Genomic DNA, 13,360 nt, shown 5'->3' with positions numbered 1-13,360 from the left:
CATGTGGTTTCTGGGATTTGAACTCAGGACCTTTGGAAGAGCAGTAGCAGTTAGTGCTCTTACTCACTGAGCCATCTCGCCAGCCCTATATTACTGTATATTTAAGATTTATTTATGTGTTTTTAAGACAGGGTCTCACTATGTAGCCCTGGATGGCCTGAAACTCACAGAGATCCTGCCAATGCCTCACAACTGCTGGGATTAAAGGCAAGTGCCACCATGCCCAGCAAACTACTTCTATATTGATAACACATTAAAATTTTGTTTTCATCACACCAGGCTAAACAGAAATATTATAAAACTTAATTTTACCTGATTTATTTTCCTCTTCCTCCTCCACCAACACCTCTGAGGCAAATTTCCCTATACCCTAAGCTGGCCTTGAACCCACAGTCCTCTTGCCTCTGACTTCCAAATGCTGGGATTATAGGTGTGTGCTATCATGCCTGGCTTTCTCCAGCTACTATTAACGTGGCTACTAGAAATTTTAAACGCATAACATAGCTCTTGTGAGGAGCCTAGGGCCCCACCCTTTCCTTCTGAGTTATTGCCCCAGTATTTGGTACCATTTTTTATTGGGCAGTTTCTTTTAGAGGGAACTCCTTCGCTGCTCTCGTAGACAGTGGACCTTCCTGTGCAGTCTGCATGTGGAAGTCTGCAGTGTTGAAAGGTAAAATTTAAAGTGTGTTTCTGCTGGGCAGTGGTGGCACACACCTTTGATTCTAGCACTCGAGAGGCAGAGGCATGAAGATTTCTGAGTTCGAGGCCAGCCTGGTCTACAGAGTGGGTTCCAGGACAGCTAGGACTATACAGTTTTCAAAAAAAAGAAAGAAAGAAAGAAAGAAAATTCAATGTGTGTTTCCTATTGAGAAACAGCATCTCCAGGCCAGATGCATCATCTTTGTCTTCTCTGAAAGGATGAAGGACCACTCTCCTCTCCCACAGCCTCGATATGAGGAAACAAACCATTAGAAAGGTGGTTTCCAGTGACTCAGATCACCACTTACTGTATTCACGGAGGTGCTTTTTAAAGGTCTCACTGTGTGCACAGAATAGCCCCAAATTCACACTCTTCTTGTCTCAGCCTCCTGAGCACTGGAATTATGCGTGCACGTCATCAGGCCTTGCCTGGTTTGGATTTAACAGGGCCAAGGACCAGTATTTCGGGCATTAGGAATGTACCCTCATTGGCAGGAAGCCAGATGATTGGTTATAAGATGACCATTTGACTCAGCGTGAGCCAGGGGAGCCAGGGAGTGGCTCTCCTGAGAGGCTGGGGTAGGACTGAAGAATTCTAGCAACATCTCAAAGAGTTCCAACAGCAAAGCCAGAGCCCTGCTGTTAGGAGTCATGGCTGTCCTTTGTCCTGTTTCTGAGGTCACAGAAGGTCAGGTTAGAAGAGAAGAAAGGTCCCTTGGAGAAGGTTTCCTGGAGATTTCCTCAGCTCACTCTGCAGTTCTAGCTTGAGAAAGGCTGCAAAGGAAAGCAGCTTACCTGATACGCAGTAATGGCTCCAGTGAGAGAAATCAATGGACCCGGTTTGTGTTTATAGCTCAAGGGGAAAGAACTAGATGCATTTATCTCCCTAACACCCCCCCCCTTCACAGTAGAAAAAGCCGATCAGTAGCCTTCTTGTTCAGTATTGTGGGACATTTCCAGCACCACCCCGCAGCTGCGCTTTGGGTTCAGCACATTTGAGGCTGGCTGGTCTGGGAACGGATAGCCGTTTATAACATTGTTTCTATGGGAGACACATTCCAAGATCCAAACAATGTGTTTAAAAGAGAATATCTGGCTTCCAGGCAGATGGGATGCACTTTGGAAGCTTGGCTGCCCTTTCTTTAACCGTTAGATTTCCTTTCCCTTTGGTTTGGGGACCGACTGCAAGGTCGGGCATATATAAACGAAGACTTATGGTTAGAGGTTATAGAATCCGTAGCTGGGTGCTCCCTCTTATGCACTAGAGTTCCCCGGAGGTCTAAGGATGGAGAGGAGGAGGAGGTGAGGGATGGACAAAGAAACTTGACTTCCTTCACATTGCTGTCACGTCTGCCGGCCTGCCAAGTCGAAGGGGCCCACTTAGCCCTTTGGCAACTCAAACCCTTTTGGGAACAAACCCGGGTGTTAGAAAGAACCACCACCCCACTCCACCAATTGCACATCCACTGCTAGGAAATTTGTATTCTCTAGGCGGGCTGCTCCCTGGGAGTGACTGTCACAGTGCCAGGCGAACTGAAGAGCTTGGGCCAAATCTCGGCGTGGCTTGGAGAGGGCAGAATCTATGGGGTGAGAGGCAGCACCTTATTCCCTTCATCCGCGCTCTCCGCCTCCTCCTCATGCACTCTTGCCTGCCGAGAAGAAACGCTGGCAGCCCGCGCGAGCTGGGGTGGGGGTACGCGGGAACGGGGGGGGGGTAGAGATGAAGGGAGGAGGCGACGCGAAGCCACAGCATTGTCTGTCTTGAAGGGAGGGGAGAAGCTCCGCCCCCTAGAGGGGAGGGAGGGAGAGAAGGAAAGAAAGGCAAGAGAAGAGGGGTGGGGAGAGAACTGCAGGGTGGCGGGTGGGTTGGTCAAGGATCGGCAGATAAAGGCAGAGCTTAGGGAGGCGGGGCGGAGGGGCCAGGTGGGCGGGGCGCCCGCCCTCAACCGCACTGTCGCCGCCCAGGCCGGCCCAAGCGAGCGGGTCCCGCGGATCACTGGCCAAGCACGCTGGAGCACCCCCACCCCCGCAGCGGCGCCCCCACTTTCCAACCCCTGCGGCGAGAGCGGATGCAGATGGTCCGGGACACAGGCAAGACACAGGGCGCGGGGCTCGAGGAGCCGGGTACTGGCACAGGATATGGGCGCAAGGTGCCGGTGGTCCTGTCTCCCTCTACCCAGCCCAAAGTTTTCCCTCAGTGGCCCGTGGCCAGCCTGGTCCGGCCCCTGAGTCTTCCCTGTCCCCTTTCGCCACCCAAGCCGCAAGGTGGGCTTAGGTATGAGGGCTGCCCCAGAAGCAGCGCAGGCGGGCGCCCCAGCCCACTCCTTTTCCCCGGGTAGAAAGTTGTGGCCTGGAGCTCATGCTGCGGCTCTGACCCCTTAAGATCTTTTCTGAGGTCGACACTAAGTGCAGTGGCAGGAAAGTGTCCCCATCCCCGGAGCAGGGTGTCCCCGAACTCCCTGGCGAGGTGAAGCGAGATAGCAGGTGCAGGCCTGGAGAGCTTAGGGGAGGGTCGGACTGTTATGCGCCCTCTGGCTCCCCGGGCGAGGACCACGTCGTCGATCCAAGGCGAGCCCAGTCCCCTTTGGGTTTCAGAGTTTAAGAGCGCGCGGTGCTCGGCGCACTTCCCCCTCCCGGGTTTCTTGTCCCTTCCGGAGCTGGTGTCTGAGGTCGCTGGAGGCCGAGCTAGGCAGGTGCTTTCAAAAGACGGCCTGGCCACTCGTGTATTAGAGCGCTTACTCTGCACCCAGCTTTATCTCTGAGTGCGCCCTGGGAGGTAGTAGAATGGTGGAGTCCCGACAGGGATAGATTTGGACCAGCCACTGGACAAATAGCCACTGTGCTTCAGTGGCAAGCTCAGCACGAGGCTTCTCGATGCTGCGCGCGCTTTAGTCCCAGGAGTCTGGAAAACCAGGGCATTAGAAACGATTCTTCCTGAGAGCAGAGGCCAGGGTTACGGTAAGCAAGTGGAGGATTCCTGTAAGAGGAAGCGGTGGACAAATGACAATTTGTCAGAGCCGGCTCTGTCCCTGCGGTAAATGGTCCTGGGACAGTGGGAAGAAAAAATTAGGGTCACAGTTCTCAAAAACAGCCGGCAGATTCAGCCAGGGGATATTTTTGAAGAGCACGTGAATGAGGAACCTGAGGTTGATATGCCATACTTTCAATCCACGTTTACTAAGTGGAAGCTTTTTCTACAGGTGGTCTGGGGGTTAAAGAAACCTCTGTGGCTAAGCTATACTGAATTTGAGAAGAGCGCCCCCAACCCCTCCCCTTCTTCTCATCCTCCCTTTCTGTCCTAGGGGACTAACTGTGGTATCTTCCTGAGCGATGCTCATTTGAGCTCGGAGAACTTAGAGTAGAGCTGTTGCATTTTGGGTTATTTCTCCTTTGGACTAAAGCCTGATTCTTAGGACCTGCTGCAGTCCAGCGGGATTCGGGAAGGTAGAGAAAAGAGGTGCATCAAATGATGGCGGAGTGAGAGATGACCTTTGTTTGCAAAGAAGCATGTTTCTTGCCTTAGTACCAAAGGGGGCTGTGTATAGTCTGCCTGGCCACTTGGAGGTGTGGACTGGTAGTATTTTGGGCGGGGTGGGGTGGGGTGGGGTGGGGTGGAGGTGGGGGATCATGGGAAGCCACACCCATTTCTTCTTTAACAAATAGAAGAGCAGAGGAGTACTGCAGAAACACAACAAAACATGGGATTCGTGCACAAATGATGAGGGTAGACTAGAGAAACCCAGCTAGAAGGAGACCAGGGTATCCAAGATCCCCACACCAGCATCCTTGGGATGGACCATGTTGGTCAGCGCATGCTCTGTTCTTGCACCCTTGGTTTCTGCATCGGTCCATCCCGCCCCTCCCCTTCTTCCCTGAGGGCAATGACTTCCACAGCTTACCTCTCTCCAGCTCGCTGTGTCTTGTCTTTAGAGGTGCCTGCTTTCTCTCTATTTTGTGGTCTTTTAGGGGGAGGTCAATGAATGCCACCCTTTGTTTACAGTTTACTTCCTCTCTCAGGTGTTAGGGTCCATTTGTTAGGGTCTCAGAGGCTGACTGGTTTCCCTTTGACTTCTTTTCTTTTCTTTTTTTTTTTTTTTTNGAACTCAGAAATCCGCCTGCCTCTGCCTCCCAAGTGCTGGGATTAAAGGCGTGCGCCACCACACCCGGCTTGACTTCTTTTCTAGTGCCTCACAGCCATGCTTCTTGTCTGGTCCTGTGTGCGCGCGCGGCGCCACTTAGGGATGGCTAAGGGTCCCTGCTAGAGGTATGCTCAGGTCTGTACTTTTAACACTTCTCTTTTGGGCTACTCTCTGGGGCTTGCCAGAAAGGAGACCTGCTGTCCAATCACAAGAGAGCCTGAGCTGATTGCCCTCTTTGAGATTCTTAGAGAGGAAGTGTTCTCACAGCTTGGGAGGAGATGGAGGCAGATAGTGAGGAGTGTAGCTGCCAGAGTCCTCAGAGAGGAAAGGCTGAGAAGGATAGGGGAGGGAGGGCCTAAGAACAGCCTTAGGGCCTGCCTAAGCCTCCTTTCCTCTCCTCCAACGAAAAACCCCTGAAGTCTTTGTGCTTGGAATAAAAACTCTGATCTCAAGACTTAGCTGCTGAGAGCTGCCCCAGCTGTGCTTATAATGCCAGGGCAACAGTCCTTCATATCGCTCACCACTATTCCTGACCCCTCACAGTGCGATCCATTCATTTACCCCAGTGACGCATTGCCACATATAAACACCTCCCTGATTCCTAAAGGATTTTTTTTTTTTTTTTGGAGACAGGGTTTCTCTGTGTAGTCTTGGCTGTCCTGGAACTCACTATGTAGGTCAGGTTAGCCTTGAACTCACAGAGATCTTCTGCCTTTGCCTACCACCGCCCGGCTAGCTCCTAGAAGAATTTTTTAAAGTCCTTGAGAAGGAGTAAGCTCCCCACTTAAGCCTGCCAGTTTTCTTCTGCGTTTCCACAGAGGCTATGGCTGTGAGGCAGTAGAGAGAGTAAGTACAGTAAAGGTGGGCACGCTTACATTCCATTGAGTGGGTCCCTGCTGATCCTCCCTGGTTGAAGACGACAAGTCTATAAGCACAACTTGATGCAGTTGTTTGGGCTAATAGTTTGGGGCTCCTGTGGACTCCTGCTCAAGGCAACTGTGGCTAAACTAGAGAGTGAAGGACATTTGGCTGACTCCAATGACTTCCAAGTGCCCCCCCCCCCCAATCCCCAACCCTTTCTATCAGCTGACAGAAAGATCCTCTGTGCTTTCTTTGGCTATGTCAACCCAAAGTGATTGGCAAAGTAGGCATATTCCATCACTGTGTGGTCTTACCAATGGTTGGCACTCAGTTGTGTTTGTTTGGTTAACTGTTCCTTTCTGTTGGTGTAATGGGTTTGGAGTCTGTCTTCCTTTTTACCTTTTTTTCCCCCTGTGGGATGTAGGTCATGTAGTAGACTGGTCAGTGCCTTCCTTATGTATTGTAGGCTTCTATCAGCCAGTGATGGAAGAAATTATATAAATACACCCCAGTTCCCTCACTCTGAAGGGATTATTTGAAGACATGTTCTGTGCTGTCTCTAGAGTTCCTTCTTGGGACACTGTTTTCCAACTGCTCACAGGAATGACTCTCTCTTTTAAAGATTTATTGTATGAAGATAGGTAAATACCTACATGTATGGTACGTGTAACCTGTGAGTGTTTGGTACCTGCAGAGGTCAGAGAAGGGCATTGGGTGCCCTGGAACTGGAGTTACAGATGGTTGTGAACTGTCGTGTAGGTGGTAGGAACCAAGCCTGGTCTCGAGAGCAGCCAGTGCTCTTAATCGATGAGACATCACTCTGTTTTTCCCTTCTTGTCTTACATCCCCATTCCCTTTCCACTTGAACTTGGCTTCTTGTCTCTGTGTTCAGGAAGACATTTTCTGGTTCTTTGGTTAATTCGAGGAAGGGTGTGATCGATCTGAGAGTGTGTATTATGATGGAACATGGAGAACTGGATTTGGAAACAGAGACTGTTAGGTGAGAAAACGGAGGTCAGCAGCTCAGGAGTGCATAGCTAGGTTGTGACCAGTGATTCCCTGTGGTATTGTAACAGTTGGCTCCCAGTGATACACTGTGGCATCATAACAGCTGGCTCTCAGAAGGTGGTACCCGGAAGCCTTAGTTTGGTGTTCACATGTTTCTGTCATAAATATTCCTCTTGTTGCTGATTTTCTTCTAGCTATCAGATGGGGTCACTGAACACTGAGTTGGCAGGACATGAGTTGTGTGAACCCTCTGGCAACAGCTGAGCTGGGATATGACCCCAGTGATCTCGATGTCAATGTTATGCCCCAGCAAAGGGGGATAAGGATTGCACTAGGTGTCCAAAGTTTGCTCTGACTTGGTTGACTCGCCATTTGAGACAGTCCTGGAGCTCTAGGGTGGTTATTGAGACATCTATGCCAAAACTTTCTGAGCCTTACTTCCCCATTTCAAAGGCAAGGGATAGGTGGTTTCATGTGTCCCTTTTAGCCCTTGGTTTCTTTAGGAAGAGTCTATTCACATTTTAAGGAAATATTTAAATGTCTACTCAAGACTGAGATCTTGAACAACAAAAAGCTTTTCAAAAGCAGACATCTCTGGGTACCCTCAAAATGGTGCTAGGGTCTCCTGCTGGATAAGAAGCTCAGTGAACATTAAACCTGGATAACCTTGCCTGCCTTGTTAGGTCCCAGTTGGTCAGATTTTCATGGCCCATGAGGATGTGAGCCCAGGGTAGCCCTGGGAATGGAGATTAGGGTGGTTTCTGTGGAAAAGACAGTTTAATTTTCTGAGCACTATGCAAATTGTTAGGATCCCAAGTGGAATCTAAGAAAGATCGGTGTAGAGAGCAGAGTGTTGGTAAGTCAGAATTTAGCCCCCTTAGAGTAGCTTATTCTCTCGGCTCTCTGGACAGCCTTCCTGAGGGAGCCCCTGACTCAGCACTCCGCTAAGGATATAATTGGATAGGTGTTTGGGGATGTCCCTTGAGTCATTGTTTACGATGCTTACAATCTCCAGTTAGTTAATTATGGTATGGAGTATCACATGGCTTTGAAAGGAAAGGTTACAGATGCGCGTCTGTAAACACGGACAGGTACTGTGTACTTGTAAGAAGGAAGTTACCAGGCAGGGTACTACTTTTGTCAACCATGCCACCCATTTAGTTATGTGTCTGCAAGAATGGATGCCAAGAGCTGATGGCCTGTATCTCTAGGTGGCAGAATTTGGGGAAATTTTGATTCTCATCTCTTTTTTTTCCTCTACATGTAATAGCTTTACATCTTTAATGCCCCGTTGAAAACCGTAAAAACTATTTCTTTGATTTTTTTTTTAGATTTATTTATTTATTATATGTAAGTACACTGTAGCTGTCTTCAGACACTCCAGAATAGGGAGTCAGATCTCCTTACGGATGGTTGTGAGCCACCATGTGGTTGCTGGAATTTGAACTCAGGACCTTCAGAAGAGCAGTCAGGTGTTCTTACCTGCTGAGCCATCTCACCGGCCCCTTCTTTGATCATTTTTAAGTGTACAATTCAATGTCAGCAAACTTACTTGCAATCTTGTAGGACCATTACCACTATGTATTTCCAGGGTATATGTCACTCTGAACAGATAATGTGTACCCCTTAACAGTCCTCCCCACTCCATCCTCTCCCCAGCCCCTGGCTACTGCTGTTCTACAGATTGTCTTTATGAATTTGCCTGTTCTAGAAAGCCCCTAGATAAGTGAGATCATTCTGTATTTGTCATTTTGTGAGTCTACTTTTTGCTTATTTGTATTTTAAAAAACAAACATGAAATGTATATGTTATTTGTACATTAAAAAAGGAAAGTCTTGGGTAAGAAGTATAGTATTTGGTGTTTGCGGTTTATTTCATGCCAGGCCACAGGGCCCTGACCGTTCTCCCTGCCCTGGGACAGGTGCCAAGCTTCAATCTCCATGGCAGGAAGGAGATAGATGGTTGGGGTGGCAGTGTACAGCCCTGCTGGCTAGGAGCTGATTATAGCTGGGTTTGATGGCTTCTGGCTGCTGGGCCTCAGCCCCTTGCTGCTGAACCATCTCACCCAAGGACTCTCTGTGTGGGTGGTGAGTTTGGGAAGGTGGGTTAGTAGCTGTCTTGCGGTAAATGAGATTCAGTTATGGATTGTTAGATTAATTTCTTTAAATATGGAGTCTCAACTTTTCTATTTTAAGAATTTTTTTGTGCATGTGTGTCCCAGAACTCTGTGGCTGACCAGGACTTGCTGAGTGCCCCTCATGGTGTCCAAGGTTATGTGTGTTGCACTTTGTTCACAAGATGACCTAGGACAAAGGGGGTATGGTAGGGTCCATGAAGCTTCAGGTATTCTGAGAAGTTAAATAATAACAGAAGATAATAGGTACCCTCTTTATGAAGTTGTGTCAGGTCTTCTTGACCATGGGGCCTTCAAGGTGAGAATCACTCTGCTGTGCATGTGGAGGGACAGCTGGGGGCAGGTCCAGTAAAGAAGTGTGTTCTTTGAATTGAAGCTATGGTGAGGTGATCCAGAAGCTGGGGTCCTGTGCTCAGGGCTGGGAAGCCAGGTCTTGTAGATCTTTTCAGGTATTCCAGGGTCACTGATCAGGTCAGGGAACTTTTATAGGGTGCCATGTTCTAGGACGAAAGCTTTAGGATCTTTGCTAAGAGAAGTCCTACTGGCCTGTGAGTGTTCAGTGCCCCAATCAGAGGTAGATCTGGGAAGCCTCTGGTGGCTCTGTACCTGGTTCTGCCTTTTCATTTGCCCAGTGGGAAGCTGCCCTTCAAATCCCAGGCACTTAGGAAACCCGAAGCAGATTCTATACAAACAGCCTTGGAGGTCCTTGAAAGGAATCAGAAATCTTGGTACTGATTTTCCTTGTAGGGCTGGTCAGCTAGGGCAAGCTGAGTAGGTGTGACTATGATACTGTGGGGAACTTCCCTTGAAATGCCATGGAAACCCCCAGATGTACAGTCTCTTCTGGTGCTGGGAGATCAGCTGGATGATAATGAATTTTCCTCCTTTGATGGTTGGGCATTATGTTAAAAGAGGTAGAAAAGACAACCTAGTGTGGCTGATTGCCTGGAGACCCTTGTCTCTAGCCCAAAGACCCTGTGGGTTCTGGGGAGAAAGGGAGTCAGACATCCTGGCTTTTGATTTCCAACCCTGATCTCAGGTAAGAAGTAGAGGAAACCCCAAGATTCCAGTATACAAAGTTCAGATTCTCAGCTTAGAGCACCAAAAAAGGAAGGCTTGCGGGGGGTTCCCTTCAGGAAGAGGATGTGAAGTCAGACCTGAGTCTCAGTGTGGCCAGTGAAACCATTGGAAACCATTCTGTAAACAGGACGCGTGGCCCTCACAGAAACCTGTCATGGGAGGAAACCAGGGGCAGCCCTTCCTTACCTGCTGTTGGCAAGTCTGCTGAGCTGGGAGACCAGCCTGAAAGACAGGCAGGGAGGACTCAACATATGTAGGAGCAAATACTGAGTCAGAAGGAGGTTCAGCCGTCTTTCCAGGGAACACTTCTATACTACTCCATTAAAATAGCCCTTGCTTCTGAGAAATACAGGTCTAGAGTATATTCTTTTTCACTCAGCCTGGGTCTGTGCCATCTCCCCAGTACCCCCTAACCACTTTGAGACAAACCGATCTGGCGAAATTTCTATCACAGTTGGATTTTAGTTCACAGAAGGGCTGAGATACGTACACAGTGGCAGGGCCCCTTTGCATGGCAACAGAGGCCACCTCACAGAACTGTGACTGAGCTCTTCCTCCCAGGGTCTGTATATAACAGAGGATGAGGGCCAGCAGCCTAAGACTCTGATTGAGCCAGTTTGAATTCTGTTACCTACCTTGTCTTAGAGTGAGCAGTGTGATTCTCCTTGTTCCAGACTGGTCTTGTCCCATGTACTAGGAAGGGGACTGCTGACCAGAGAGGCTAAGATAGATATATGAAGCCTTGATGGCTTTCCTCACCCATGGCTCAAGCGTTGGATCGTACCCTCTTTCTTCAATCACATTTCAATGTGGCTGTTGATGTTTCAAGTATACTTGTGTAGGGAGCTCTTCAAAAGGATAGGATTTAGAGCATCCCCAGTGCCTTGCACCAACAGAGGACATGGAAGCTTATAGGCCTCACACTGTGCAGCTCCTACAACCTCTGCGATATGCTTTACGGTAAACCTGAGCGTGTAAGTACTTCCCTGAGCTGCCTTGCAAAAAAGCCCAACTGGTTGAGAGGTTGTAGGATCTTGATTGGCAGCTAGCCAGTTGACCAGAAGCACAGGTTACAAGCTGGGTCTTGTGACTGGCGTGTGAAGAGAAGGTTGGTCTAGGGGTTTGAGTGTCCAATCCACGGAATCTGATGCTTCCTCCAGAGAGCAAGTGTCAGAACTTAACTGGACTAGAGGACACTGGATGGATGTCCACTGCAGAACTGATTGGTACTTACTAGGGGGTAGAAATTCCAGCGTTACAAGGCTTCTGTGTTGAATGTAATATGTCAAGAAAAAACATTGACATGTTCTCCTGACACATGTTACCCTTGATGCCCCCCCCTATATACAAATAGCCATACAAGCACACCATGCACAGCTCCCCCCACCCTCATTCTACATCTCAAAACACTCCACACGCTTTCACACTGCCATGCCTATCTTTAGACACACCCCCTCACACACACACCAATACCTGGACCTTCAGATAGATCCACTCACACGTAACTTTTTCAGAAAGAGTTTTTGCTTCCTTCTGTGCCATTTTTAGTACAGACCTTGGCTCTTGTTTTCTCACAAGAGATAAAGGGCCTCTGAGCTTCCTTTTATAAACATCCATTGAAAAGGCCCGAAGCTTTGGGGATGCCTGAGGGATGTCCCTCTATAAACAAGCAGCTCTTCTGGTCAGGCTGACTGATTTGGTGCAGTCAGTGGCTTGGGCAGGCCCGGCCCCAGCAGCCACTCACTTAGCCAACCCCTGCTGGTGCTGGTGTGTAGCCGGAAGCAGGTGTTTGGGGCAGTTGCCTCAGAGCGGCTTCCTGAGTTCTGCTGTAGCTGTGTTGGGGAATTCAGACCTGAATGTGCAGGACCGGAGTCAGAGGCCCAGGTGGGTGGAAGGAGCTGGTCTTTGCAGACCCAACTGCTGGGGGAATCCCAGCCCAGCCTTTTGCTCTGGCTCAGTTCTGCATCTGCCCAGTGGCCCGTGGGAGAGAGGTGGCTGGGGTAGGGCCTGTGCCTTTGTCAGTAATGGAAGCTTTTATCTAAGAGTAGGAGTGTGTGTGTGTGTGTGTGTGGGGGGGGGGGTTATTGTGGAGCCTGTGATGGAGAATATAGTTTATTCTCTTGACAAGTTGCTATGATTGCAGATTGGTGGCTGTGATTGACAGGCTCAGCCTGGACAGGACCCCTCCACCCTGCTCTACCCTGGGCCTGGCTCTTACAGGTCAGCCTTTTTTTTACAGCCTGTTTGATGGACCACTCCCTTCCACCCTCCCATATCCTAAGACTCCCAGCCTCTGTTGGCTGATGCCTAATCCATTCGCTGAGCCCATCCCAGCCAGGAACACTGAGCTCTGTGCGGGGCCTGGGGCAGTCACCCGACCTTGTGGCTTTCATTTCTTCTCTGATGCTTCTTTTATGGTGGGCGGGGTCAAAGCATTTTCCTCATAGTCAGAATCGCACGCTTTCTCTCCACCTCCTGCCTCCACACACCCCCAGTTTGTCCTTGGTGACTAACTTTCCTACTGTTCTACTTTTAATCTGTCTCTTCTAACATTCACAATGCTTCAAATGCCCTCCTCTTTATGAGCAGATTCTGGCTGGTATGATATGTATGAACTTACATACATATGGCCAAGATGTACCTCCTGATATGCTCCCACCCCAAGGTCTGGTCATTATCCCCCAAGTCTCAAAGTGCTTTCTCCTTTTATCTGTCTGTCTGTCTGTCTGTCTATCTATCTATCTGTCTGTCTATCTATCTATCTATCTATCTATCTATCTATCTATCTATCTATCTATCTATCTATCTATTTACTTTTTCTCTTCCCATCAGGGTTTCTCTGTGTAGTCCTGGCTGGCCTGGAACTCACTCTGTAGACCAGGCTGGCCTGGAACTCATAGAGAACACCTGCCTCTGCCTCCCAAGTGCTTGGAGAGTGCCTTGAAGCTGGACCACCACCTGGCTTCAAGGCACACTCTCCTAATAAAGCACATCTTAAAATGTTTAAAGAATAAAGAGAGTCAAGCTTTGTGGGGGATACTTTTAATAATTGATGCTCAGCTCCAGGCCTCCTGTGGTACTGGGTGCTGCCCGGGATCTCCGGTGTCAGGTGCAAAAGGTGGAGGTCCTCTGAGGAAAGGGAGAGTAAGCAGGTCCCAAAGGACACAGCCTGGCCAGGAGGTGGGTCCTCCATTGATCAAGGCATTTAGATAAAGTCAAAGCATTGAAAACCCGAATTTACTCATGCAACGTTGTGAGCCACTGTGTGGACTCTCTTGTCATCTGTAGATCTCGGCAGGGCAGGCCCACAGCTTAAATCTCCTTCCTTGTGTGGCGCAATGAGAGCTGGAGCTTCCTGCTTGCCATCAGCCCTTCTTCCTGAGGGGATTGAAACACACACACACACACACACACACACACACACACACACACACACACA

The 13,360-nt window shown here is 49.2% G+C and overlaps 1 protein-coding gene and 1 long non-coding RNA gene across 3 annotated transcripts in view; one reads left to right on the top strand and one right to left on the bottom strand.

Annotated features, from left to right (window-relative positions):
* The first annotated feature begins 2,252 nt into the window (after positions 1-2,252).
* Positions 2,253-13,360, top strand: part of Rassf2 (Ras association domain family member 2) — a 37,866-nt gene continuing 26,758 nt past the window's right edge. Inside the window, exon 1 of one of the 2 annotated variants that reach the window (XM_029536984.1) lies at positions 2,253-2,286. The gene's annotated coding sequence lies outside the window, so the exon portion shown is untranslated. Of the gene's footprint in view, positions 2,287-2,621; positions 2,791-13,360 lie in introns of those variants that run through there. The other variant, XM_021194338.2, reaches the window with a different exon arrangement.
* Positions 8,968-11,687, bottom strand: LOC110317575. Its single transcript, XR_002380332.1, has 3 exons — positions 11,421-11,687; positions 10,681-11,154; positions 8,968-10,070 (listed from the first exon to the last, which is right to left on the bottom strand). It is a non-coding gene; the product is annotated as an uncharacterized LOC110317575 (long non-coding RNA).

Source organism: Mus pahari, chromosome 3 (assembly GCF_900095145.1).
Source record: "Mus pahari chromosome 3, PAHARI_EIJ_v1.1, whole genome shotgun sequence".
Taxonomy (NCBI): domain Eukaryota; kingdom Metazoa; phylum Chordata; class Mammalia; order Rodentia; family Muridae; genus Mus; species Mus pahari.
The sequence above is the reverse complement of the archived record's forward strand: the minus strand, read 5'-3'. Positions and strand labels throughout refer to the sequence as shown.